The sequence below is a fragment of the Heptranchias perlo genome, chromosome 1, assembly GCF_035084215.1.
Source record: "Heptranchias perlo isolate sHepPer1 chromosome 1, sHepPer1.hap1, whole genome shotgun sequence".
Lineage (NCBI taxonomy): Eukaryota > Metazoa > Chordata > Chondrichthyes > Hexanchiformes > Hexanchidae > Heptranchias > Heptranchias perlo.
Genome location: NC_090325.1, coordinates 179,780,580 through 179,806,620, shown reverse-complemented (window position 1 = coordinate 179,806,620; position 26,041 = coordinate 179,780,580). Strand labels below are relative to the sequence as shown.

The following is a 26,041-nucleotide window of genomic DNA, read 5'->3' as shown; positions in this document are numbered from 1 at the left end:
GAAAATCAACGAAGTGTGGCACCAAAGTGTGACTGGCAGCAAATGCGTGCAATTGTATTGATTTTTTGATAATATAGATATATAGGTATGAAATATATTATTTTGGAATGCATTCAAGGTAGCAACACATTCTGGAGTTTGGCTAATGTTCATAAACTTAAATTTCCTTCTTGCAGTTTGATGTAAACCAAACCCCTTGAGGATAGTACTTTCTTGCAACCTACTTCAAGTCATTGCTTATTTTCTATATATGAATAGGGTATTAATTGTGACTTAATTTTTTAATTACCCTCCCTCTTCAGTATATTTTCAAATTCGGCCGTTAAACAAGGCATCAAGTTTTCGAGGGTTTTTTTTCGAAAACGAAAACTAGATTGCAAAGGAGGCTTACTGTAATTTTGTTGACAAAACATGAAAGTGCTCCCTCGTCTGGCAGCAACAGAAAGAGACTAACAGAAAGAGAAGACAGAATCCTTCCTTCACCCAACCAACTCCACCATAAGGACCAACGTCAGTCAGTGCATATGTGAAAGAGGGAGCGAGAAAGAGAGATAGAGGGAGCCACAATCTGCTACTGCAGCTGCTTCAACTCCACATTCAAAAAATCTTCACCATTTCTATCCAGTCTCACCTCAACAGACCAGCTTTAAAGCAAAACAAAACAAAAACACAAAAAAAATTACAGCAGGTACTGTCCTCTTTCAATACTTTTAAGCGTTTGGGCTTCGATTTTTTTTTTGGGAGGGATTATTGTAAAGGAAAGAAAAGCAGGGGGACGATGGGAGTACAGTGAGGAGAGGGGAAGGAAGAAGAGGAGGAGGAGATCCGGTGTTTAAAAAAAAAATCAAGCTTTTGATGCTTTTTCCGTTGTTGGCCGAGTTTAGGCTGCAAGGGGTTTTAGTTCAGCAATTTGATCCCGAAGGTCGCTGATGATGGAAATAATATAGTACGTCATTAATATGGCGCCAAAAGCTTGTGTGTTGTGAGTGAGAGCGCAATGGGGAGAAGGGCGAGGAAGCGACAACGCGTTTTGTAAAGTTGCAGGGACGAAGGGGGTCCCGGAGCAGCAATGTTTAATATGCATAGGTTTCTATTAAAATTGCAACAGTGTTATTTTCTGCGCTTTTATTTGAAGGGGGTTTCTATTTGGCGTGTGCATATGTCCGATTGCAGTGAGTTGTTTGTGGAGTCCCGGCTGGGCTGTGTGTGTGTATAGTTAGAGCACCCTGTATATTTGGCAGCTGCTGTTGCGAGGCGGCGTGGAACGTGACGAGGATGGAACGGTCCGGGATCTGGGCCCGGGTAGCGGCTCGTGGTCACTCGCACCCTCGCTGCGTGCAACCTAAAAGAGCAAAGCTTTGCTCTGCCTTCCCCTCAATGCTCGTGCGGAAGATAGTTTTATTTTTATATATACATATCTATTTTTTTTAAAAAAATGCATTATTTAAATTGCAAAAATAATCGTGTCATGCCAGAAGTGTTTGTGGATAAAGTAATGGCACTCGCCATCCAATTATTACACACACAAAAAATATTGGGGTGGGGGGAAGGGTAACAAAAAAGTATACAGTGCTTTATTTGGAGTGGGGGGGGGGGAAGAGACGGGTGAATGGGGGATAGGACACAGGCCCGGTTTGACTCGCCTGTGAAACACATGTTGCGCAGATAAAACCAGTGAGGAAAATAAATAAGGTGCATTTGCAATGGGACTTTAGCACAGCTTGCAAGTGATTGCATGTTGAGACGATTCTTTTTAATCGAGAATATTTTGACTATCAAATGTCAAGATGCTGGGTTCATCAGTTTTATCTGTGCGTGAACGTGTGCACAACAGTACGGCTTCAACTTTCTTCAGTGTGGTGTCTGTGCCATATGCGGTTACTATTGTTTGTACAGCGTATCACTCCAACGATATTTGTCTGCCCCCCCCCCCCCACAATTTTTAAAAATCCTCCTAACAGAATTTTAGAACTGTAAAATTATCAATGGGGTTTGTTTTCTGAATTTAGCGTAGTTTCTAACTTCATTTTGAGAAAAAAAAACCCGCACACATTCTGGCATGCTTATTACAAACACAGCTGCTGCCACTCACGAAATAGACCCAATTTTAAAACTGATGAAAAACTAGTTATGTTGGGATGCACTGCTGTGCTCCCAGTGACACTCGCAGTGCATTGGCATTGCTGATATATTGATAGAGGTTATCTTAGTCAAACAGCAGCATTGGGAGGGAGGGCACACTCCTCCTGATTTCACTGGGTTTATGAGACTTTGGCCATTCCCACTTTTTATAGTTTTTTGCAAAGTTTATTGCCCTGAGGTTTTTGAAGAATAAACTGACTTGATATATCAAAATGTCTGGGCAAAGCTTTTTTATTAGCATCGATTAACCTATATTAATGTATTCCCTAAGTTCTAGAATTCCCTCCCTAAACCTCTCAATCTCTCCTCCTTTAAGATGCCCCTTAAAACCTACCTCTTTGACCAACCTGTCCTAGTATCTCCTTACGTGGCTTGGTGTCAAATTTTGTTTGATAACGTTCCTGTGAAGTGCTTTGGGACGTTTTACTATGTTAAAGGCACTATATCAAAGCAAGTTTGTTTGTGACATTTGGTAGGGATGAATAATTTTATCTGTTCTAAAATATCTTGTATCCTTCTTGCTTCAATGTGACAGATACTGATAGCAAATCTGAGGAGGAGCTAATGGCATCTCAGTGTACTGAAATGTAGTACTTAGTATTAAGAGACACTGTTGCTCAATAAAATAACTTTTTAGCAAATACAGCTTCATCCATGGAGATTGATTTCAAAAAATGTATTGGCATGTGGTGCAATAACTGTCTGTGCACAAAACTAACATAGCCTTGCTAGACAAAACCAACTAGATTTTACTGCAGTGGGTCATCTCTCGGCGTGTCCCGTTAGTTAGATTTGTTCGTGCACGTTTAGGTTTTAAAAATGTTGCCGGCAAAGTTGCTGGAAGTGCAAGCTGATAATGGCACAGTGAGGACAACAGGGCATTTGGGACCTTGGTGAACAATAGGACAAAAAGTATAATTCCTTAACCAATGAGATTAGAGGATTGAGGAAATAAATAGAGAAGGAGGGTGAATTAGAGTGGGTGAATTCAATGTCAAACCAGATACAGAAAGAGAAATAAAGAGAGGGAAAGAAAGATTAGATTAAGAGAGAGAGAAAAAAGAGACAGAAAGGAAAAGTAAGAAATTTTGTTTTTAAAAAAAAATTAAATTTGACATTTAAAAAAATCTCCTAAAGTAATTCATAACCTAAAGGAATGAGACTCCACACATAATTGTTTACTTTCTGGGCAAGAGAGGTTGATTGGTAGTCATTAACAATTATCACGTTGTTAAAAGGGTGCTTGCACTGTTAATTACTAGTCTTAACTTTCTGTGGTGAGTTTAATGGGCAATCAATGTGCAAATGCAGCAACTTCATGAAAATCACGGGGAAGTTAAATGCTAGATGTCATTTTTGCAAAACTAACGGCGGAGTGGCACGAATCGGCCAGCAACTTGTGACTATTCGTAATTCACTGAGTATCTCGTCCTCGCTACAAGTTGTTGGCAGATTTGCACATTATTAATGGTGTATGTCAGCAGACCCCCCCTTATATTTTTCATAAAATCTGGCCCAATATGTACATTGGCAGATGAGTGTTATGGAACTGGACTGATGGAAGTATCAAATCCATTCACTGATCTAAGTGCAAGAAGTTTCCTGTGCAGGTTTCTTAAGCATTGCTTCACACTCACACCTGTACAGTTTCAGTTTCTAGTATGTTAATTGACCTGGTTGTGTTTGTGTGTGATTTAAAAAAAAATCAACATTTGCCAGCTCCTGGTAGAGCTGTCCACTGGTTCTCAAGTCTTCATTTTAAGATGAGAAAGTAAGGGGCAAACACTCACTTCAGAGGAAATAGTAAAACCGAGTTTAGGATTCTGAGTGGCGTTCGTTTTCTGCTGTTTACTATACCATTTCTGGAAACCTGTGCATTTGTCCCCGAGGGCGTTGCACTGTAGGGAAAGTAGATTGGAATTTGCATTTTGTGGCGAGGGTTTTTTTCTGATGTCTAATCGTCTTTATAAATTGACTCAATTTAAAAAAAAATACAGCTGGAATTTAGAAACCAGTAGGAATGCAGTACAAAATCAGTCGAAGCCCCTTTAAACCCTTGGCTTTCAAAGATACTGAACATGACAAAACTTCCTGAATTACCAACTACTGTATTTCATTGTTTCCACACAGGCAAGAATGATTCATTATTTCTGTACAGGCAAGGATAATATGATTGTCAATGTAATTATCACAGAAAACAATAACTTGGTTTCAGAATTACACCCGCTGGGTTTGACTTAACATAGTGTAATATAGTGCAGAATTACCATATAGCTTTAGCTGGGGTAAACTTAACATAGTGGAGCAATCATATTCAGATTCAATGATTACACTATGTGCTTAGTGAAGTTGCCATTTGAAGTTTATGCAGTAATTTAACAAATAGCAGTTATATGCTTTCTGTTTACGTACATAACTGGGATGACAGTATGAAGATATATGACTTCTTTGATCAGGTGCCCTTTAAGATCTTTTGTCAAAACAGTTCATTCTTCCTCTGGGTGCTGGGTCAGGCTTTCTGGGCAAGTTCTCTGGTTTTCTTTCTTGGTTTGTCTGCAGCCTTCTCCCCATAACTCCTAACCAACACATGGCATGTGCTTACACTATTATACTATACTGTTGCTAGTTTATACCAATGAGTCAACTGTGTGATTATACTTGCGCACACACTAGTATAAACTATTCCAACAACTGTTGGACAACTCTATATTATCCACTTCAACATTCCATCTAACGTTCTTCAAGCTTCTCAACATTCACTTAATGTTCTAAAACCTAAAGCAAAAACTTCATATTAATACCTTAGCATATCAGAATTTAAGCTTTACTTTATACAATTCTTTGTCAAGGTTAGAATTTTAATACATTGTTGTTGACAATCCAGTGGGATTAGGCTGGATAGCTCTTTTTCAGCCAGCACAGACACAGTGGGCCGAATGGCCGCCTCCTGTGCTGTAAATTTCTGTGATTCTATGATTTGCTTCAAAGATACGGGTACTGCCACTCACTGCTGAGAATAAGCAAAGAACAATTTTTTAAACCCTTTGCTCGACAGTCTTGCTATCTAGGGACTGAAAATCAATAACTAGGTTCCAATTAAAACTATACAAGTGCATTTGTAAATTTTAGTTTTCTGACTGACTATTTATGCAGGTACTTTATACTACTTTTAATTAAAAGTTAACATGATATTGTACATATTGTTAACAGAACTATCCCAAGTCCCAATATTGTTTTTCCATGAAATAAGGAAACTGTCTTTTGCTTGATTTGTGCCACTTCAGTCATTACTATGCAGGGTTCAAGGTCAGTTCAAGTACTAGCTTGTCTTATGACACAAGAATCATGTAAAGAAATTAACCCTGTGATGCTGGATTTGCCACAGGTTTTCCTAAAGTAGTGCACATAGTTTTGTGGAGAAAAGATTTATGTTGATTTAACTGCAGTGTCTCGGAAATAACTGGAGGTGGCCAATTCCTGTCTGCCATCTCTGGCAATGAAAACTCTTTTGTTCTGGGGTGTTTAGTCTGTGGGTTTGATTCTGTTATTGTTCTGGGGTGTTTTTATTCGAGTGGGCTACATTCCCAGAACAGCCAAAAGCCACCTGAATTCTACCATTAGCATGTTCAGAGGGAATAGTTTGTATTGTAGCAGCCACTGTATCAGGTGTAGGTCAAACTTTCTAACCAGTGTGTTAATTTTACTGTTATTTAAATAGCCTGAAGTTTGGTTAAACCAGTAAGTTGTACAAAATATCTTTTTGGGACTTTAACTGGCATTACTGCACAAAATGATTTCAATTTCTTCATTAATAGCTTGCGATTTTCCATACCTTGCAATTTGGTTTACAAGGTATGGAAAGTTGCAAAAACAGATTTTTGGAAAAGGAGCCGAAAACTTAGATTTCAAACCACAAAACTTGTGGTTTGAAATCTAAAAAGAATGGTACTGAATGGGTGACAATACCATCTGCCACTAGAGCTTGATAACTCTTAGGATGTTACTGTTTTCTTTTCAAGTGGCAAAGTTTCTAAATTCTTCGAAAAAGCTATTTACATAATTTAAATTGCAGTGGACGGCACAGTCTAGTAGAGAGGGATTTACCAGTAGCTTCAGAAACGTATTATACTGTATTTACAACATAAAAATCACAAATTTTAAATGAGGTAGATGTACTTCTGAATTTGTTGTCTTCTTATTAATTTTGATTACATGAATTCCCTAATTTTATAATCTGGAGCAGTGCTAGAAAATGTTCTATGTTAACTCCCGATAGAGTAGGATATTATTTGATTCACTTTTTGCAAGTGAAGATAGTGGAATTTTTAACCAGAGGAGTTGATTCTTGTCAAGAAACAAAACTAGTGTGGAGGTAGGGAATGGGGCAAGAAGAGCTGCAACAGGTCATTAACGATCTAAGGTAACACAGCAGAGCATACAGGGTGACACAAGATTGAATATGGATGGAGAAGCAGTCTGTTGTACTTAGTGATCCACTGCACCTATGCTTTAACATTATTTTCATAGCTCTCATTAGTTGTGTTTTTGTTTGGCTGCTACCTAGCCATGTCTTCGATTAATTTGCGGTACCCCTCATCCGCTTTTTAGTGGAGGAATACGTTTTCTTCAAAGCCAATTTTCTCCTCCCTGCTGCTCCCCTGAACTTTGGCGTATAGTTCCATGGGGACGGCTTGCCAAAGTGATCGTTGTTCGTATGAGAGTTTTGGTGAATGATGGCAGGCTGTTTGACATTGAGGGTCATCATATTTGAGGCTGATCTTGCCTTTGTCCAGTGTCCACTCATGTATTTACAGGTCAGGGCTCATGAGCAGATACGCTGGTGATTCCTATCTCAAAGGTCAGAGGCCAGTTGTAGTGTCCCTAATGCCACATTGACTGAGAACAGCTCACTTGGCAGAGATCATTGATTAACCCTGGAACTTCTTGGTTATTGTGGCAGATGAGTACTTAAAATATGCTGAATATGGAATATATAACATTAGAAATACTGCTGAGGATGTACAGTGACAAAAGTTGTTGATTGGGACTTTCCAAGTTGGCAGAGTATAATTTATCTACGCTAGCTCAAAATCCATAGATACAGGAGGTCTGATAAAAGCTTGATTTATTTTTGTTACAACGGGGAAGTTCAAGCTTGGTCTTGATAGCAACAATTAGTCATATACCTACATGTGCCGCAGGAATTCTAGTTGGCTTTTCCTCCTTGCTTACTCACAGCAACATAGTGATCTTGAGCCAAGAGACACAACTATGTACTTGTAACCAGTTTAGTCCCACTTTGTGGCTCCTGCCTCTGTATTTACAGCTGAGCTTTGTTGAAGCAGAGTGTGTGTTTGTGTGTGTTATATATAATTTAAAAAATGCGCAGATGAGGCATGTCTTATTAGTTCCAGTACAGTTGAGTGGTGCCAATTAACTAGTGAAAAGCTTTTGGTTGAGGAAATCCGGAATCATACTGACATCAGAGGTATTCCCAAGGGTCCTCATAAACAAAAGATCGTTGACTATGCTTCTGATATTTTTATATAAAAACAAATAAGCCAAAAAGAAATACTTTAAATCCTTAGCAGGAATAAGACAATACGACTGACACTGATCTAGTACCGCACGTCTTTACTCTGAATCCAAGTAGAATTGCATTCTTGAGTTAGACTGTTAGATGGTTGTGAACTTTTCAGCATTCATTGATCACTGTTTGCTTACATTTTTTTTTTGTTTGTTGATCGTTCAAAAGTTATGCACCATAATTTGTGGAAATGCTGGACAGCTTTCTGTGTTGTTAGGCAGTAAAATTAACTCTTTACATGGTTTTTGGGCACCAATTTTGCTTTCAAACAGGCCAGTATGTCTCTACCTCTCTTGTCCTGAATTGATACTTAAAGGTAATTTTTGGGAGATTCTGCTGACTTTCATTAAGGCCGGAAATGCGGGAGTGCCACAGAGCGGGCATGCAAACCGCGACACCTGTTACTTCGATCTGTGTTTCTGTTGAGTGAAACTCCATGCTGGGAGCAGAGTGTCGCTAGTGTTGCTAAATTTACCTTTTGTATGTCAGGTACAAGGGGGAGTAATTAGTGTCTCATAACTATGTCAGTATTAACTTCTGGTGTAGGAGGAAATTACGAAAGAGTCCCTTTCTTCTCCTTTTTCCTGAGAGAAAGCATGCAATAATTTTAAATATTGTTCATAATCTGTTTACTTTGTTTTTCTATACATAGGTAAGGGCGCATATGCACGATAACTTTGGGGTTGCTGCAGAAAGGTTTCAGCTTTGTGGTGTTGCTAAAGTTGCGGTATAAATCTGGAATTAGGGCTCAACATGAATGGGGATGCTCCCCAGAGGGGAGGGGGATAGTGTCTCACTGCTCAAATTTGAAGCTACATGAAATGTAACTCTAGCGTGATTTAAATTGGGTTTAAAAAGTGCCGAGGGGGTCCCTTGAACTTCCTGGATGCTTAATTTAAATATTCAGACAGTGTGGACACTGCCACCTGCACTAAACCATAGAAATCAAAGTGAGTAGAGGATGTGAATGGCAAAAGAACCAAAGGCAACATGAGGAAAAACTTTTTTACACAGTGAGTGGCTATGATCTGGAATGCACTGCCTGAAAGGGTGGTGGAGGCAGATTCAATTATGGCTTTCAAAAGGCAATTGGATAAATACTTGAAGGGAAAAAATTTGCAGGGCCACGGGGAAAGAGCGGGGGAGTGGGACTAACTGGATTGCTGTTGTCGTGAGCTGGCACGGGCTCAACGGGCCGAATGGTCTCCTGTGCTGTAAACATTCTATGATTCTATATGTAGTATTTAAAACTGATGCTCTGTTTGCTCTTCATTAGCACGTAACAAGCTTTCGGGTGTCAGTGAATGAAGTTATGCAAGTACTTGCATGTATGTACAGACTTAATTGTTTGCTGGCCGGAGACTAATACAGAGCTGGCAGTTTAACTCGTGTCAGTGGGTCACACGTAAGCAGGTACCTGGTGGTAGAGAAGGGTGCGTTTTACTTATGAGACTAGTGAGCTGTGTTTTTTTCTGTTTTCCAGATCTGGAAAGTAACTCACTTATGGCTAGTAAATGAGTGAGTGGAATTTTCCAGCTTTAGTCAGGACTGGCTGTTTTGTTGTTCAGAGGTTGCAGAAATAGTTGGCAAACTATGAATGCACGAGAATTTGATACCCTCTTATGGGGTGCAGTTTTCTGGATTGGCTGTGTTCAGTGCATTTTTAAAAACATTTTTTGAGCAGGGTAAATAATTTATATAAACTGACTAGACAAGAGTACTTTTGGGATGTGGCCTTGAAGAACGATATAAACCTCAAATATATTCATCTTAAAAGTAGGAGACTTCTGATCCATGAAAGGCCTGGCAAGGGTTAATTGAGTCATGGAGCTACAGGGAAGAAGTAGTTCTCTCTCCTCCCCTTTCAGTAAGAGACGGCCTTGAGAATATATTGTATGGAATCCTTTGTGTGTAGTCCACTTTTATTTTTAAAGCTCCTTCTGATAGTCTCAGGAAATGTTATGTTGCAGTTTTTAATAGAGCTGAGTAAGCATTAGAAAGTAGTTATTGGGCCCGATTTTGCTGTGAGTAGCGCCGTTTGTTGGACTTGCACTTGCCCATAGACTTTCTATGAGCTTTTGCACAGCAACTTCCTGGAAATTAGAGAGTCATTCAGCACAGCGTCCTCTTCAGGGCATTTGGGACCTGTGTGAAGAAGGAAAGCAACTGTGTCTCCTTAACCAATCGTATTGCGCAGAGTCTGAACCCGGAATTGTAGGTTAGAATAGTGAATTCAATGTCAAATCCAGGTACAGAAAGCGAAATAGAGAGGGGAAGAAATATTGGATTAAGAGAGAGAGAGAAAGAAAAAAGACAAAGAAAAGGTTAAAAAAAATCTCCAACAGTAATTAAAAGCTGAAGGAATGAGACTTCTCACTTGTAAAAGTTAATTTTCAGTGGCGGAGGGGTTGTTTGTCAGTAATTAAGACTTACCTTGCCATTAAAAGGGTATTTAGACTGGAATGGACATGCTCTAACTTTTTTAGGCCTGTGAGGTTGAATGAGCGCACAGATGAAAGCAATAGAGTGGATCTCCTGTCTGAATTAGCAGATCTCCAACGGACAGTAGTAGCTGTGCTGCAATTGCGCCCTCTGTTGGGAGAGAGAAAAAAATTAGCCAGGGTTCCACCTGTGCAGTGAATCCCGCTACGATACGCGAGAGTGTAGATTAAAAAAAAGACTTGCATTTATATCAGCGCCTTTCACTACCTCAGCACAACCCAAAGCGCTTTGTAGCCAATGAAGCACTTTCTTGAAGTGTAGTCACTGTTCTAATGTAGGAAACGCGGCAGCCAATTTTGCGCACAGCAAGTTCCCACAAACAACAATGTGATAATGGCCAGATAATCAGTTTTAGTTATGTTGGTTGAGGAATAAATATTGACCAGATGTTGGGTAAGGACAGCAATGGATTCAGCTCTGATGCCCCTATGGTAAAATAGCCAGCCTACACACTGGCTGTCTGGGCACATAGATGAAGAATGATTGCTTGTTACAAGAAGCCATGGAATCAAACCCCAATAAGAGTTGGCCTTCAGGAGAGAAGAGAAGCAAATATTTTTTTAAATCAGAAAATGGAGCTTCCAGGCTGAATTTTTAATATTTAAAAAAAATACAACTGTAAATGAACTGCCCAGTATGCCAGTGAGTTATGCAGACCAGAAAGAACCTAAGTTTGGTCCCCAATCTGCAGCATTTGCTGATCTCGGGTGGGGCAGTAGAGAGGACATTATATCTGGCCTCAGTGGCCGCTGACTACAAAAAGGAAAAATCGACAAGGGTTTCCAGTTCTGACTGAAGGTGTAATTCAATAGCAAAATAATTTGAAAGCTTGCCCGATGGCCTAGTGGGTAAATATAGGACAATCATACACTAGAGAAGGAGCCAGGCTTGATTCGAGGTCTGTCCTGATCTCTGCTGGGGCAGCAGTTGGGGCACTACACTTGGCCTGGTTAGGGAGAAGAAAGATCTATCAGGTTTCCTACTCCTGATCACTGCTAAGTGACTCGTGCTGGAAAGTGTGCTTATGCTAACATTAGGTGGGGATAGGATCAGCTTTAGCTGTGACTCCCACCTTCGTCAAATAGCCTATTGACGCTCATTGTTTCGGCTCACACATGAATGGCTATTTGGGGCAGACGGAGTCAGTCTGCCGTTGCCTGTGGAACTGTACCCCAGTGAAGCGTCAGAGCTTTCAGAGGAGGGGAGGGATTTCAGAATTATAAAGAATTAACGGGGAAGTTTAGGGAAAACATTTTCAATGGCAGTGGATGCGGTCTTTCATGTTTCTTGATTCGGTAATCGTCGGCTATTTGAAGGCACCAAAAATAAGTTCTCAGAAGCATTCCTTAATTTGGTAGGTTTGTTTTTCTCCCATTCTGCTGGATGGAATTTTCTTATGGGCAATCTGTTATTGTAAATAATGGTATGCCCCTTGTCTTCCTGTTGAATGTGATGCAATCATGCAATGCAGTGGTGGATGTTTTTCTGAGTGCTAGTGGCACTAAAGGAGATGTTGGTGTGGTGATCTTATGGTGAGTGACTAGATGTTGGATACATTTGCAATAATGAAAGCACGTATGCACAAGTTGAAGAAAATGCCTCGATTGGGGAATTTTTTTAATACCAATTTAAATTCCAATGTTATGAATTAAAGGAATTTTTGTGTCTGAAACTTTGATGTTGAATCACAAAAATAATTGTTAACGTGGCTGTGTGTTTTTAAAATTTAGAATTAATCTTTCCCCTCCTCTTTTCTTTACCTCAAGCTCTGAAAGTGGGTAACCTGCAGCAAGGAGGTGACTCTCCTTCATACTTACATTTTTTTAAGATATAAAAATATCATCTCATCCCTTTTACTACTCCTCAATCTAATGAGGATCGAAGAATCACAGGGTAGAGGTTTTTCCTATATTACAACAGTAACTACATTTCACAAGTACTTTGTTGGCTGTAAAGCACTTTGGGACGTCCTGAGGTTGTGAAAAGTGCTATATAAATGCAAGTCTTTTTTCACCACGCTGTTCCTTAAGACATCAGGGGCCTTAGTTTCGACTTTTAGGGGCAGGTTTGTTAAGATTCCTTTTTGCCTGAAGTATTTTATGTTAATATTCTATGGTGAAATCATCCGCCTGCCACTAGCACAAGGCATCAACCCAATTTGGAAATGGGGCAGGGTAATGGTGCTGATTTCGTACTTTTCGAGTGTCTTATCAGGTGCTTAACTGGGAACAGCAACAGTAAAGGCCACTGCTTTTGCTGCTGAGAACGGAGCACAGAAGGTTAGGGCTGTGGCTGGCTGACTTGAACTGTACACTGAGGTGAGCTGGGCATTTGGATGTTCTGTTGGGCTCCATAATTTAAAAGGTGGCTGATCTTTCTGGCTGAGACGGGACCCGACAAAAATCTCCAGTGGCGGCAGATTTTGGGAGACTGTGCTGTACTGCACCATGAACATTGGCGACCAGTCAGCTACTGATTTTTTTTTCAAAAAATATACTTTATTCATAAAATTTGTAGCAATACATACAATACCCGGACTTCAAAGGTTAAGTTACGAGGAGAGATTACACAAATTGGGGTTGTATTCTCTAGAGTTTCGAAGGTTAAGGGGTGATCTGATCGAAGTTTATAAGATATTAAGGGGAACGGATAGGGTGGATAGAGAGAAACTATTTCCGCTGGTTGGGGATTTTAGGAGTAGGGGGGCACAGTCTAAAAATTAGAGCCAGAACTTTCAGGAGCGAGATTAGAAAACATTTCTACACACAAAGGGTTGTAGAAGTTTGGAACTCTCTTCCGCAAACGGCAATTGATACTAGCTCAATTGCTAAATTTAAATCTGAGATAGATAGCTTTTTGGCATCCAAAGGTATTAAGGGATATGGGCCAAAGGCAGGTATATGGAGTTAGATCACAGATCAGCCATGATCTAATCAAATGGCGGAGCGGGCACGAGGGGCTGAATGGCCTACTCCTGTTCCTATGTTCCTAATACAGTTGTCATATCACATTCCAAACGTACACAATACAGATTATACAATTTGCAGGTTACATCAAGTACAGTTCAATGAACACATTGTACATAATTACAGTTCATGACACTCTAGGGTACCTCATTGCATTTCACTCAATACAGATTATAGATTACAGATTCATTACAGGTACATTACATCAATTTGAATTTTACATTCTGCCGGAGGGTTTTTTTCTCTGATTGCATCCCCTCGGTATACAATGGCGGGAAGGCTCTAAACGGTTGCCTTTCCCCATTTGCGGCGGCCGCACCAAGCCTCAGTGCGTCCCTTAGCACATAGTCCTGGTCTTGGAATGTGCCAGTCTGCAACACTCTGTCGAGGACAGCTCCTTGCATTGAAAGACAAGCAAGTTTCGGGCAGACCTGGAGAGAGTGTCATGAACTGTAATTATGTACAATGTGTTCATTGAACTGTACTTGATTTAACCTGCAAATTGTATAATCTGTATTGTGTACGTTTGGAATGTGATATGACAACTGTATTGTATGTTTTGCTACAAATTTTACGAATAAAGTATATTTTTTGAAAAAAAAAAGCAGTATCAGTAGCTGATTGTCCTTCGTGGAAAAGTTTGTGCAGAAAAACAACTTTGACCACAAGGCGATCAGCAAGTGGTCCACATGTAACGTCCTCGAGACCCTGCAGGAAAAGGAGATGGTGGATCCTGTCGGTTGGTTCCCCGAGCAGACTGTCGATGTCATTTGGCAGTCTCTCCTCGTAACTTAACCCTTGAAGGCCGGGTATTGTATGTATTGCTACAAATTTTATGAATAAAGTATATTTTTTGAAAAAAAAATCAGCAGCTGACTGGTCGCTAATGTTCATGGTGCAGTACAGCACAGTCTCCCAAAATCTGCCTCAGTGCGTCCCTTAGCACATAGTCCTGGTCTTGGAATGTGCCAGTCTGCAACACTCTGTCGAGGACAGCTCCTTGCATTGAAAGACAAGCAAGTTTCGGGCAGACCAAAGGGCGTCTTTCACTGAGTTGATGGTCTTCCAGCAGCAGTTGATGTCTGTCTCGGTGTGTGTCCCCGGGAACAACCCGTAGAGCACAGTGCTCGGGACGAACCTGGACAGATACCACTGCATCTCTCTCCAGACCTTCTTTGCAAAGGCACATTCCAGGAGGAGATGGGTGATGGCCTTGTCTCCACCGCAGCCTCCTCGGGGACAGTGTGCGGTGGTGCTGAGAGTCCGGGAATGCATGAAGGATCTGACGGGAAGGGCCCTTTTCACCACCAGCCAAGCTAGGTCTTGGTGCTTGTTTGACAGCTCTGACAATGAGGCATTCTGCCAAATGACATCGACAGTCTGCTCGGGGAACCAACCGACAGGATCCACCATCTTCTTTTCCTGCAGGGTCTCGAGGACGTTACATGTGGACCACTTGCTGATCGCCTTGTGGTCGAAGTTGTTTTTCTGCACAAACTTTTCCACGAAGGACAATCAGCTACTGATACTGCTTTTTTTTTCAAAAAATATACTTTATTCATAAAATTTGTAGCAAAACATACAATACAGTTGTCATATCACATTCCAAACGTACACAATACAGATTATACAATTTGCAGGTTAAATCAAGTACAGTTCAATGAACACATTGTACATAATTACAGTTCATGACACTCTGGGGTGTCTCATTGCATTATACTCAATACAGATTATTGATTTCAGATTCATTACAGGTACATTACAGCAATTTGAATTTTACATTCTGCCCATGGGGGGTTTTCCCTGATTGCAGCCCCTCGGTATACAATGGCGGGAAGGCTCTAAATGGTTGCCTTTCCCCACAGAGCCTTTGCGGCAGTTGCACCTAGCTTCAGTGCGTCCCTGAGCACGTAGTCCTGGACCTTGGAATGTGCCAGTCTGCAACACTCGGTCGAGGACAGCTCCGTGCACTGGAAGACCAGCAGGTTTCAGGCAGACCAAAGGGTGTCTTTCACGAGTTAATGGTCTTCCAGCAGCAGTTGATGTCTGTCTCGGTGTGCTTCCCCGGGAACAGCCCGTAGAGCACAGAGTCCTGTGTTACGGAACTGATCAGGACGAACCTGGACAGATACCACTGCATCTCTCTCCAGACCTTCTTTGCAAAGGCACATTCCAGAAGGAGATGGATGACTGTTTCGTCTGCACCGCAGCCTCCTCGGGGACAATGTGCGGTGGTGCTGAGAGTCCGGGAGTGCATGAAGGATCTGACAGGAAGGGCCCTTCTCACCACCAGCCAAGCTATGTCTTGGTGCTTGTTTGAAAGTTCTGGCGATGAGGAGTTCTGCCTAATGACATTGACAGTCTGCTTGGGGAACCAACTGACAGGATCCATCATCTCCTTTTCCCGCAGGGTCTCGAGGATGTTACGTGCGGACCACTTAATGATCGCCTTGTGGTCGAAAGTGTTTTTTTTTCATAAACTTTTTGACGAGGGACAGGTGGGGCGGAACGGTCCAACTGTACAGAGTGTTCCGTGGCAGCGTGGCCAGGCCCATCCTTCGCAACACCGGGGACAGGTAGAACCTCAGCACGTAGTGACATTTTGTGTTTTCGTACCAAGGGTCCACTAAAAGCTTGATGCAGCCGCACACGAAAGTGGCCATCAGGATGAGGGCCACGTTGGGCACGCCTTCCCCCCCTTTCTCCAGAGATTTGTGCATCGTGTCCCTGCGGACACGGTCCATTTTTGATAACCAGATAAAGCGGAAGATGGCTCGGGTGACTGTCACGGCGCAGGAGCGAGGTATGGGCCAGACCTGTGCCAAGTACAGCAACACCTAGAGCACCTCGCACTTGATGACCAGGTTTTTGCCCACGATCGAGAGGGATCGTCGATCCCACAGTCCCAGTTTCTGCTTCACCTTGGAAATACGCTCCTTCCAGTTCTTGGTGCATGCCCCGGCCATCCGAACCAGATCCCCAGCACCTTCAAGTAATCCGACCTGACGGTGAAGGGGACAAAGGATCGGTCGGTCCAGTTCTCAAAGAACATGGCCTCGCTCTTGGTGCGATACTGCTGACCTGACCAGGCCTGAATCCCGCAGCATCTGAATTGTTATTGAAGTGTACACACTGACCTACAGAACAAGGTGTCACCTTTACAAAGTTGTTGTCCACATAGCAGCTTCTGAAAATCAATTTGCAGTCACTCATGTAGTAAAATATGGCTGAGCTTTGGGCTTTTCATTTATTGAACTTGTGGCAGTGTCTTTGTTCATAAATACAAGAAATTGCAAATTCAACTGCCAAATTATGTCTATCCTCTTCACAAGCTATCCTGAAGTTGTAAGTGACAAACTATCAAAGTTATAAATGAAATGACTATCCCTGAAGGCCGGACATTCCTTATGTGGAAAGAATAGAGATTAATGGTTGCATTATACAATTCTAAATCTCCCATTGATTTTATAAAGTCATATTTGGGAACTTGCTAAGACAACATTCTGTTCATTTTCGGTGTGCTTGCTTATTTTGTAAATGTTATGTGTTGTCTTTCTGACAGTTGATATGCACTTTATAATAACGTCATTGAGTAAATGATGCTCATGACGGGATTCAGGTTGTCAGTGTCTGTGACTGAAAGGTCAGCAATATGGCAGCAGCGGTATTCCCTGTCTCTTTCCCCTCCCCGAACCTGCCACTCATTGCTTCAGTAAGTTTTCAGCTAAGCCGTTCTGCGGAATGGATAGCTCCTGTGCAGTTGCTGAGTACGGTACATCGCAGGAGTCATTTATTTTCCCCAAAGGTAATGTACTTGTCAGTATGAGGATTCATTAACAACTACTTAATTGGCCTCAACAAGCAGTGGGCACAGATTGAATGGCCAGAAAGTTAGCGTTTGGACAGGGTGGAAAGCTGGGTATATCTGAACATCCTGCGGGAGAGAGTGCTACAGCTTTACCCGAGTTATCCTCCTATTTTAATGAACGCCTCCATTGGAAAGAATGATTACAACACTGTCATTGATCAGCCCAGGTGGTGCTACATTTTTAATCTTCACTCAAATTGTGTGAGCACCAGCGGAGCCACTTACTCTGAGCTGTGATGCAGGAAATTTCCATTTATATAGTGAAAAAAACAATGTCCCAGTTCACTTGGCACGAAGCTCAGTACACAATACGGTTGTAGGGAAATTGCAACCTGCTTGTAGTGAAGACCTTGAGCGCTAATCTTCAGTTATTTGTCTCATACGGAGCGATGGAATGCACCTCACAGATCGATGAAAAATGGAGCATCCTGTAGTCTATTGTGCTCAGCAACTGCCCTTGAGTTATCCTTTTGTTAGATTTTTTTTCTTTAGGAGAGAACTAAGTGAAACGGGGAGTGGCGGATTCAGGGGGAAAGTAGGGCGTGCTGCCACTGACATTGACAACTTGACCTGACCTGAAGTCTGTGGAATCTGAAGCGTATCTACTATATGCGGTCATAAACAAACTGATCACTATGTATGCACTGAATCTCTTGCTTTTTAAAAAATGTTCCAGTCAACAATTTAAAAAAAAAATGAACAGTGAAATCACAATCACAAGGAGGAGAGTTTGCAGAGTATGTAGTATGTTCTGAAATCTGGCTTATAAACAGAAGGTGCCAATAATGCAGCACCTTTTGAATCGTTCATCCATTGAATCACATATGAAGATGCAGCAATTTCTAGTGGAGCTGACTGCTTTTTAAATTTACATATTTATTTCCAAGGTGTGACATTGATAAGGGCACCTATACCTCCTGCTGCTGTGTAGGTATTCATTCACCACGGTTGCTATGGGGCGTGCAACATATACAGTAGTCTAATTCCTCGAGTGGACTGTCCTCACATAAGGACATCCAGAGTAAATATCAATTCTGAGGGTTTTCAAATTTTAATAAGTGAGGTTTTTTTTCAGAGGTGTGTATATATGACAGAATTGTTCATATAAAAATATATTACATTTAAAAAAAAATGAACTTCCCATCTTGCTGCATTCAGATATTACCAATGATCAGGAATAAGATATTGGTCACTATACAGGGAAAAGTGAGGTGAGGATTATTGAATTAATGTAAAGTTAAATTCTGGAAAGGTACCATGCTTAATGATTAATCCTGTGGGGTACAGGATATTTAATATTTCAAAGAAAAAAAAATCCCATTTCTCTTCACATTTCCTCTGTGGCCTTAAAGTACAACGAATGCTTTTGGTCTTCGAGCTATAAAATGCAATTACTCCGAAGAGAAGGTTGTGACAGTATTGGACAGTGCAAGTGTCCTTTGTGGAGATTCATCTCAAATCAGCCCAAAGTACATTCTCCAATTATTATTTCTCTTTCTTTTAGCCTTCAGTTTAACATTAACTTGGGTGACTGGAATACATTTGTACTGGTTGCAAAATGTGCTCTGAAGGAGCTAAAAGTCACTTAGTGCCAGTGAACTGGTAATTCAGCCCAGTTTTAGGATGGGTTTTGAATCTGAATATGGTTAAATCATTTAGACTGAAATCTTATTCAGAGTACCAAAGCACTGCATTTAGCACAGCTGTAAAATAGGATTAAAATGTTAAAAGTGCCCTGATGGTAGAAATTGGAATTTTCACTCTACATTTCTGTTTTTTTAATATATAAAGCTTGAATTTGTTAAATGTTGTTTGGTATTTACAAAAAGGTATAATTTCAAACAATTATGGAAAAGTCTGAGTTTGATTATCCCTAGACCGAGCTTGTCCTTCAGATGTAAATAAAAAGTAGAATGTAGAAAAGACTTTTGTGGGGAAAAAAATAGGAGATGCAGTAAAATGGATCTGGCCCAACATCCCCCTGCCCCCGACACACACTTTAATTGATCTCAATTCTCCCTGCCTCCTCATATCTCCCAATGCTATCTTTTTCTAGAAACGTATCTAATTGATTTGTGCTTATGTATACTATTTGCTTCACAGGCCTCCCATGGTAACTCACCTATCTGTCTATAACTCTCTCTGAGATAATTCTGCCTGAATTTACACCTTATTTTCAAATTATGTTCCTTAGTTTTTAATATCTTTTTGTCTGCGGAATGCATTTTAACAACCCCTTGTCATTTTGAAAACTATTATTAGTTCACCTCAAAACCTCTGAACAGGAATATAAACTCAACTTTTCTCAATGTTTCCTTGTAACTTAGATTCCTAGGAGTTGCCCTACGCTGCACCTTCTCAAATACTGTGGTGTGGAGACAGTACCACATGGGGTCTAACTAGCACTTTATAGAGTAACCGGATCACCTCTTCTTCGCATTCTGTCCCAGTGCTAATTAATCCCAGTACCTGTTTGCCTTTTCTTTCACTGCAGGGATGCACTGTGCTGATGTAAAAACTTTTACACAATAACTCGCAAACAGTAATTTCCCTGGTTCTTGGTAGGGTTGTCAGTCTTTTCAAGCATCTTTTTATTCAAAAATGAATTGAGTTGAAGGGAGATTCCTTTGAACTAAAAATACATGGTTAAAAGTTATGAAATAGTCTGCTGTTGCCTGATTCTATGTCTCTGTTACTAAGTTTTTAATTTTAGCCAGGTAGATGCTGTTCATTTCACTTTTTAAATGAACTGATGGTAATGCTGAAGTGCTTCCCTGTGGTTTCAATTCTTTTCAAAAGTACAATAACTTTGTTAACAAATGCCTACTGATGTCTCTCTTCCCCAATTGTCTCTTTTCCCCCCCATACAGATTTTTCTTTTATGTTTTCCTCCACATACTTCCAATTTCACCCCTACCTTTCTTAAACCTTACCCCTTGCTGCTTTACAGATCTGGGGTGCTGGCAAATCTCCGGCACCTCACCCAAATGGCCATTCTTCATGTGAGTGTTACTAGGCTGTGGGTGAAGGTGAAGCATTACAACAATACCTGATCCTGACCTCACTGAATATCCACATAGCATATAGTTATTTTGAAGTAAATCTGGGCAGAGTTTATAAAAAAAACACATGATGAGAAACTCTAGGTGTTCTTATATGTCTGACAACTCCATTTTCTATAGTTTGAAGATAGTATGATGTAATTTAACTCAAATTTATATTTTTCCCTGAAATTTGAAAGAACAGTAAAATTAAGCACTGGCCTCACACAGTTTGGCATCTCAGTTCTGACATGGCATTGTACATTAATTCACTGAGGGTGTGTGTGAAACATGGTGACTTCAAATGAGTATTTATTGCACTCTGGTAAACATTTTGTACCACTGTACCCATAGACTGGTGTATTGTGTAACAGAAAAAAGCTTTTGGAGGGTATAGACTGAATTTTGTGAGTGGGGGTGGGGGTTCTAGTTTCATTGCCTCCTGATGTTCATTAACGAGCAATGGTGAAACTAAATCTATGTTTTGATGTGCAGCCAAATATCCTCCAGTGTTTCTTTCCAACAATATAATGAAATTTGGATTTTTTTTTTACTAATACAATGAACTAACCTGATTATTGAAAATTTATTGTTGAGCATATTGGCGCCCTGGTCACTGTTGAGGGACTCCTCAATTAAGTACGAATGTGTTGCATTCTGTTGACGAAAATACTGTCTTTTCCAATTCCGGTCAAGTAAAGAGTAATCAATGCATGGGAGTGATTAAAAGTCAGTAGTCAAATCAGGAGATGGGTAGAGAGGGGGTTGTTCTGATGGCATCATAATCATAGTAGCAAAGTTCGAGTGGTTTATAATCTTTATCTGAACTCCCGAGATAAGATAGCAACCATGTAGCCACTTCCAGATATCCCTGTTTTTTTTGTCTGTTGTGGCTGTTTGTGCCTACTGCAGTTGTGTGCTCCATTTTATTTTGATGTGATGTGACTTTGACATAAGGGATTGCTGGTTAGTTTATTGACACGATCTCCAGTTGATTTGCTGAGACGTTGTGGGCCCAATATATATTGGTAGTTTAATTGTTAAAACGAATAGCCTCTGTTTGTGCTACTTCAGTGAACCTAATCTGTCTCTGGGGGTTAGTAGACAGGAAGAATCAATGTTTCCTGGGGGGATAACAATTCATCTTAAACAACCCAAGTAGGTCCCAAGGTTTGTTTAAGTGTCCATTTTTTAAAATCTCAATCGGTGGACTGTTAGTGATAATATGTGTGCATGTCTGTGCTGTTGTTTTTCTCCACATGAGCTATCTAGTCTAGTGCAACTCCCCATGCCCTTTAACATTCCTTTCTTAAGCAACTATCCAATTCTCTTATAAAAGAATTTATGGACTGCTTCAAAAACTCTGGAGTATTTCACATTCTAATCACCCTCTGTGCAAAGAATTTTTTTCTAAACCTCCCCTTTAATTCTTTTTATGATTATTTTAAATCTCTGTTCTTTCATTACCATCTTCCCAACCAATGGAAACCATCTATCACTATTTACCTTACCTTTCATAATCTAGACAACTTTATAAAGTCGTCCCTTTTTAAAATAAAAGAGAAAAAAAACGTAACTTTGCAAATTTCTTTTTATCCCTCATCCCCTGGCAATATCCTAGTGAATCTACTCTGCACCTTTTCTATTGCTTTCATTCCTTTCCTATATAATGTGCTTTGCAATATAATTTTTTAAAAAATAAAGCAAATGCTTAACAAAATGTCATCCTTGTGCACCTTCTTGAAGGTAGTGAGCTAGGTTGTTATAAAATTTAAAATCGTCTAATTTTAATTTCCTCCCCCTTGCTCCTAAAAAATCATGAAGGAATGCTCCCTTCTTCAAGTGTTTAATTAATGTTATCATTATCTACACTTCAAGTGAGAGAAGCTGATCTTGCCTGGCTTTATGTTTTGTCATGCCCTGGTGTATATTCTCAAATTCTGGCATTGCCTTCCAGTGACCTGCTAAAACTTTTAAATGGGGACTGCACACACCATCCCGACTTGGAAATATATCACCGTTCCCTCATCGTCGCTGGGTCAAAATCCTGGAACTCCCTTCCTAACAGCACTGTGGGAGAACCATCACCACACGGACTGCAGAGATTCAAGAAGGCGGCTCACCACCACCTTCTCAAGGGCAATTAGGGATAGGCAATAAATGCCGGCCTTGCCAGTGACGCCCACATCCCATGAACGAATAAAAAAAAATTTGCAAATGGCGCTAACCAAATGTTAAAAGTTACTAAGTGTAGTAAGTCATTTTTGTATGTGCCCTGTAAAAGTTGCGTTTGCTTTCTCAGTGTGTATTGCACAATGAGCACCGCATTGACTGAGGCCGTGTCACTGTAAGGTCTCGTACTAACAAAGCAAGGTTATACGACTGGCACACGTACCGTTGTGATGCTGTGCAAGAGCAGTTGTGTAGTTTGCCTTTCAGAAGTTAATTTTCTAATTCTTTACCTGATATGTCGTCTCAATTCAGGGCTGGTGGCTATTCTTATCAAATAGTTGCTGAACTGACTGTATATGAAAATTACATTGTTGCACCTTTACCTTGCCTGAAGGGTTTGGTTGAGAATTTCTTTGGGACTAGGCAAATTCTGAGAATAACTAGAATTGTTGTTCCTGTTTCTAGAGTATGAGCATTTTTATACCCTGGAATGACAATGCAGCTGAAAGTATTTTATAATGTACCATGTATTGTGCTTTGTGTCATCTTAGTTTTTTTTCTAATTAACAGTCTTTAGTAAAATAGGTAAAAGCCTTCCTGGTTTAATATTACTGAAATTCTGTATTCCAGAAGGAAAAATTGTTAAGGATAGTTGTACCAATTCTTCCTTCTGGAATAATGACAGCACTTAAGTGGATTCTGATTTATTTTTGCCCCAGATGAGGCAGGTTGATTGGAAGTTGCAAAAGTATAAACTCAAAGAAGATCTGATTGGTGCTAGCTGACCGTTTCATGGCAGTCTTTCAACCCATTGTCTTTACGTATTAAAAAAAAATTGTTTCCAAACTTAGCACTATGTTCTTGACTGAAGGATCAAAGAAATATTGGCAGCTGATCAATTTTTAAAAATAATACAGTTACAGAAACGTTGGCAAGTATATGGATGACTGAACTGTTAACTAGAAAATTGTGGTGATGGAGAAGCTATTTATATGCCATGAAGTTGAAGATGATGTGAAATGATCTTTTTGCATGTTATATCGCAGAATCACTTCAACTGCAATACAGTGAGGCTGCTGACGTTCCGAATTTGCTTCATTTACGGTGTGGTTAGGTCCAGAGCACTGGAGAAGCACTGGACCAACTGCGGATGGACAAGATTTGCCCACACAGAGCAACTGCTCCCGCACAACAGCTCTGAGGTTTTTGACCACGCATCTTCCTCAGTGTCGTTGGATTGTTCATACAGGTCAGTAATTTAAAAATAGTATTGCTCCTGTGTGGAAGCATTGAGAGAGCAGTCCACTTGTAGCCAGAAAAACAACTTGCATTTGTATAGTACCCTTAATGCAACTAAATGTCCTAGGCCTTTCACAAGTGGTCTGGTCACAGAGCAAAAATTAGAGAAGGTGACCGATGAAGTGGCCAATGAGAGAAGTTTCGAGGAGGCTTTTGAAGGTGGACAGAAATGTAGCACGGTGGAGCAGTTTATGGAGAGAATGCCAGAGTCCAGGAGCAGTATTGCCGGAGGCTCTGCTACCTATAATGGTACAGAGGGTCGGGGCACATAGTACACCAGAGTCAGAAAACTGGGAAGCACAGGTTGGGACAATAGGACAAGAGGGGGTTGCAGTGGTAGAGTGTAGTAAGGCAATGGAGGGATTTGTACACAAGAATAAAGATTTAGAAATCAATGTGTTGGAGGTCAAGAGCCAGTAGAAGTCAGCAAGGGCAGGAATGATAGGCGAGTGAGACTTATTACTGGATAGGCTGAGTTGAAGTTTGTGCAGGGTGAAGCTTGGGAGGCCAGTGTGGAGAATTTAGCGCGGAGGTGATGAAGGCATGGAAGACTGTTTCAGTGGCAATGGGATTGAGATAGAGATGAAGGCTGGTGGTATTACTGAGCTGGAAATAGGTGATCTTAATGAGGGATAGAATGTGAAGTCTAAGACTTCACTCAGAATCGAAATAGATACTGCAATTCCCTATAGGGTTCAGCTTGAACGAGCAGCCAGGAAGGGCGATAGAATCTTGGGCTAATGTGCAAGGTTTCTGGTGAGATCGAAACAGGATGGCGTTGGTTATTCCAGTGCTGGAGAAACCTCTGGCTTACTCACAACTTGATGTTGGATGGGTAGTTGAATGGTACACAAACAGTTGTGGAATTGAGGGTGGTGGCGTAGATGTAAAGCAGGCATTGTCAGTGTACATATGGGAGCTCATTGATAATATAGCTTGGAGGCAATAGGAGTGCACCAAGGATGGAACCTTTGGGGTGCACCAGAAGTGACTGTGAGGGCACAGAAGGAGAAGCCATTGCAAGAGATGTGCTGACTCTTTGGCAGTGGGTAGAAATAGATAGTTCCCTGAAGATGGTGAAAAGGATGATGAAGGAGAATGGAATGATCAACTGCATCGAGTAATCAAGAAGGACAAGGATGGTTAGCATACCGAGTTGTGGTGGATAGCTATGGTTTGCACCAAAAGGCATTCAGTTACGTTGGCTAGCTGAAGCGATGTGCTTCAACTGCGGGGTGGCAGGGACCAAGGCTACCTTGAGCATTACAGTTCCATGCCTTTGTAGGCAGTTGGGCTTAATCACTTATATGAAAACCCCTTATCATATTATAGTTCCTTATACCACTGTCGAATTCTCTCTGACTAACATTTGCAGAATAGTACACAGCTGTGCGATATTATTGACTGGAGAGCAGTGCAAATACATACAAGAATAGGACCTGTTGTTGGGAAATATGTTATGAGAATGAATGCACTTTAGGAGCTCTGAGATTTCCTAACCTGTGAGAGTGGTGTTCAAGCTGTTTATTCAGTCTGCTGAACCTGAACAATGTGTTAAAGCCATAAATATGCCTCCTGCTGTCACGTTTCTTAAATATTATGATATGTAGTTTAAATTTCCAAGCTTTGCCACTGGAGCTTGGCTTTGTTGCCACTGATGCAAATTTGCTTTTGTTCTTGTTGTTATAGTCAGATTATTCCATGTAGCCCCGTGTTGTATAATTGAAAAAGTTGGATAGACTATGAAGCCAAAATAAAACTATGGCGTCCATTAACGGGAACAGAGGTATTTTTCCTTCATCTTTGGTTTACAGAGGTGTGCAATGCTATATATAATACCCCATTTATATTGTGGAACTGCTTTCGATATGCAGTTTCCCTGTGTTCAAGATTCCCACTGGCTACTCCTGGGGGGGGGTTTCAGTTCACCAGCAAGAACATCGGAAAAAGATCTGCATGTGTATAGTTGCAAGGTAGTATTTCTGGCTGTAGGCTTTCCCCTATGTCATGAAAAGCTTCTTATAGGCAGTAATGTGAAAATTGCTTTGCTAGTTTGCATGGGATGCTTTGCCTCAGGAGGGGGGAATGGAAGCACCTTGTGACTTGATGTTATGTGCCTCTGAAGATGTGTTGGCAGTCTTGTTTATTTTATAGTATTATACCTCCAAAGGTAGGGCTGCAGTAAAAATGGTATCAGATTGTAGCAGACGGGGTGTGGTTTGTTCATCTAAAATACGCATTTATGTCTGTGAAGAGGAGGGTTAAATGCACATGATTCTTAGAGAGCAATTTAGATATTGCTCATTTGTGGTCCTTTTCTTTAACCCCTTTGGCGATGCTTCATTTCTTTTTTTGCATTATTTGTTTTCTTTGCTGTTATCCTTCATGCATAACGGTCCATTGGAAACATAATCACCCTCACGCAAGCTCAGCATGTTTCTAGGTAAGCGTTAAGGTTTTTTTT

At 40.7% G+C, this 26,041-nt stretch overlaps 1 protein-coding gene across 1 annotated transcript in view; it reads left to right on the top strand.

Moving 5' to 3' along the window:
- Positions 1–428: 428 nt before the first annotated feature.
- jade1 (jade family PHD finger 1) overlaps positions 429–26,041 on the top strand; it is a 109,113-nt gene continuing 83,500 nt past the window's right edge. The window contains exons 1-2 of the mRNA XM_067994318.1: positions 429–688; positions 23,325–23,527. The gene's annotated coding sequence lies outside the window, so the exon portion shown is untranslated. The remainder of the gene's footprint in view (positions 689–23,324; positions 23,528–26,041) is intronic.